This window comes from Myotis davidii, unplaced genomic scaffold, assembly GCF_000327345.1.
Source record: "Myotis davidii unplaced genomic scaffold, ASM32734v1 scaffold343, whole genome shotgun sequence".
Lineage (NCBI taxonomy): Eukaryota > Metazoa > Chordata > Mammalia > Chiroptera > Vespertilionidae > Myotis > Myotis davidii.
The window spans coordinates 1198795-1202517 of NW_006293809.1; positions in this window are offsets into that span (position 1 = coordinate 1198795).

Below are 3723 nucleotides of genomic sequence, written 5' to 3' on the forward strand. Positions count from 1 at the left end.
GGGTGGGTGGCAGCGGACGTGGACAGCACCAGGGCAAGGCCCCTGCCCCACCAATCACCCCACACACAGAGGGCAACCCATGGGGGGGGTGGGGCTGGTGAGCGGGTGGGAACAACCGACCTCTTGGTCCCTTCCCACATCTGTCAGGCACCGATCACCTGATGGCGAACGGGGAACTGGGGGTGGGGGGGGGGTGGAACCAGCTGTGGGTAGCTGGGGAAGATGACCCTGATCACAGGCCAGGCCTAGGGACCATACCTGCACATGAATTTCGTACTCTGGGCCTCTATTAATAATAATAACATCAATAGATGTCCACACCACAGGAAGAATGGTTTCTCCTCAGAGACACAAGTGGTTGTGGCTAATTCTGTGAGGCTATAGCATCGCTAGCTTCAGAGGACTGTCTCCCATGGTCTCCAAACATCCAGAATCATTGCATGAAACTTTAGACTCTAGAGGGCAATACCATCATCTTAGAGATAAGAAATTAAAGACCAAGGATGTTGATAACTGGTTTAAGGTCAATCAAATTGGTAAGTGGCAACATTGGGGTGCTCAATAAAGAAGCCGGATTTTTTTTTATTTGTAAAGAGTGGGAGTGAAGGAGAAAACTGATTGGAAGGGGTGTTACAAGGATGGGGTGACCTGGAGGAGCTGAGGAACATTGACAACTGCTGTTTAAAACCTGAAGCTCAGTACCTTCAGGAGCATGAGTTTGTAATTCTCCTAAAACCTAGTCTGTATAATGCATTTTCAGTCTTCATGTAGTTAAAGCTTATTCTCGAAAGAACTGTTTATTTTATCAGCTAAGGTCACAAAAAAATCAGGTTTAATTGCACATACATCTTACACATCTAAATTACATCACAGGTAATTCATGTTCATACAATATTATCTAAAATATTATACTAAAAAGAGAATGCATTTTCAGTCTTCATGTAGTTAAAGCTTATTCTCGAAAGAACTGTTTATTTTATCAGCTAAGGTCACAAAAAAATCAGGTTTAATTGCACATACATCTTACACATCTAAATACATCACAGGTAATTCATGTTCATACAATATTATCTAAAATATTATACTAAAAAGAGCTCTCAGATTCAACTGTCTTCTGCAAGGAAAATTTACATATGCTAAATATCAGGCCCTTATATTTCAAAACTCCTTTTATTTTAGCTATTCAGAGGGAGTACAGGATACAGCATCTAAAGATCTGATTATTTTGATGATTTTCCTGGAAAATATTCTGGGTTTATTTTATCTGTCTATTAAGACATGATGCATGGGGAGTATCACTTGTCCATTGCAAGATGTGGAATATGGAGCAAGTGTGAAGGAGCAGATGTCTAAAAGGTGATATCTTGTTAACAATCAGATTGGAGCTGATAGAAATGTCTCCTCAATTCTCCATCTCTGGGGGAGTTGCAAAATATCATAGATGGTAGGCATCTCCATGGATATGCCTTTTGATCTTCTCAAGTCTCTTTTATTCCACATTTCATTTGGCTTCCTCCATAAACACCACAAATTATACCTGTAGCACTTAATGCCTATCAATGCACATGAGAAGATAAAAGGAAGCAACTAAGTCTTACTGAAGTGATGATGTCGGGAAATTGACTATGCTCAGGCCCTGACTTAGTGATTGACAACTCCACATCTGGATCCCAGTACAGGACACTTAAATTTGTTTTTCAACATTTTTATTAGGAAAAAATTTCAAACAATAGAGTAGAAAACAACTAACCAAGCACCCAGTTATCCTCTACCCAGATTAACTTCTTACCAGTGTATGCTGTTTGCCTTCATTTATTTTATTTCATTTTATATTTAAACTAGAGTCCTGGTGCACAAATTCATGCACCAGTGGGGTCCCTTGGCCTGGCCTGCTGGATCAAGCTGAAGCTGGCTCTCTGACATCCCCCGAGGGGTCCCAGATTGCAAGAGGGAGCAGGCCAGGCCAAGGGACCCCACCAGGGCCAGGAAGGGAGGTTGGCCAGCTGGGGAGGGATGGTGGGAGGGTATGTCTGGCTCCTCTCGCTCAGTCCTGATTGGCTGGACCCCAGCAGCAAGCTAACCTACTGGTCAAAGTGTCTGGTGTTTGCCCCCTGGTGGTCAGTGCACATCATAACAGCTGGTCGACTGGTCAAACTGTCTGCCTCCTGGTGGTCAGTGCACATCATACGAGCAGTTGAGCAACCTTAGAATATCATTAGCATATTATGCTTTCATTGGTTGAATGGATGACCAGACGACTGGACACTTAGCATATTAGGCTTTTATTATATAGGATAATACACTACAGATACAGTCCAAGTTCTTTGTACTGCCTATGGCAGATATGCAAAGCTGGGAGCAGACATAGCTTAGGGATTAAGGGTCCTATTCCAGTGCTAACATCCTGGATTTGAATTCCAACTCTGCAACTCACTGGCTGTGAGACTTTAGGCAAGTTTTTTAACACCCCTCCCCTCCCTGCCCTGTGCCCCAGTTTGCTCATCTATTAAAAGAGGGATAATGATAACAACAGTACTTACCACCCGGGACTGTTGTGAGGATTAAACAAATTCCTTCTCACAAAACACTTAGACTATACCTGGCACACAATGAGCCTGCTTGCTAGTCTTCCCAGGGAGCCCTTGGAGTTTATAATTTCCATGATTTGGTCAAAATGGAAGTTTCTGTTGACATTCTTTAAGAATGTTCACCTTACTTCATATAGCTGATCTTTAAGTTCCTCACCTCCAAATGTGAATTAAAGTTGATTTATTCAAAATGTATCATTTAACTAAATACATCACAGTATAGCAAACAAAAATATGACAAATCACAACTATTGCAAGACTCTGAATTAATTCATGGAACCAAAACATCAAACTTTAAGTTGAAATTGCTACAAAATACTCTCACTCTGTACCTCAGAGCTCTAGTAAAAGATTAGTTGTAAAGGAGTTGGTTAATTTTATGTAAAGTTTTGAATTTGAAACTTTATAACAAAAAAAGAACATAAATAAAGGTTTAAAAAAAGTTTAAATACCTCACTGAGAAATTAGAAAAATGTGCCTGCAATTATCCTCCATCCACCAACAAAGCTTATTATATTCAGAGAGACAAATGCATTCCACATGCTGACAAGTTGAACTTCCCTGCAGGTTTATTACCCCAATTACTCATGACCTGATAAAATGTCAAGTGTCAACTCTTTTAAAAGGGTAGGCATTGCTTTTAAGCAAATTTGTGAAGTCTTCGGAGGAATGTCTGTGGCTCCTCCTGGCATTCTGTGATTGGTTCTCTAGGAAAACAATTATTCATTTTCATGAACTTTACTCTTTTGCTCATTTCCTATCTTTCCAATGATCAATTTACTTAACTGATCTGATTTTTGAAGTTGAAATTGACTGGTATTTTATTTCAACAATTTAGTAGGAAAAACACATCTACACTAATAAAAGACAAACATGCAAATTGATCATACCTTTTCTATGCCTTAAGCCATGCCCACCAACCAATCAGAGTGACTATATGCAAATTAACCCAACCAAGATGGCGGCTGGCAGCCATGGAGCTGGAGCGAGCAGGAGGCATGGGTTGCCCCTGGCAATGGAGGAAGCCAAGATCCCCTCCCACCCACACTGGCCAGCTCTGAGATCCTCTCAAGGCTACAAAGTTTCATTATAGAAGGTTAATAAATCCCAGAATAAAAAAAAAAAGAGAAAAAGA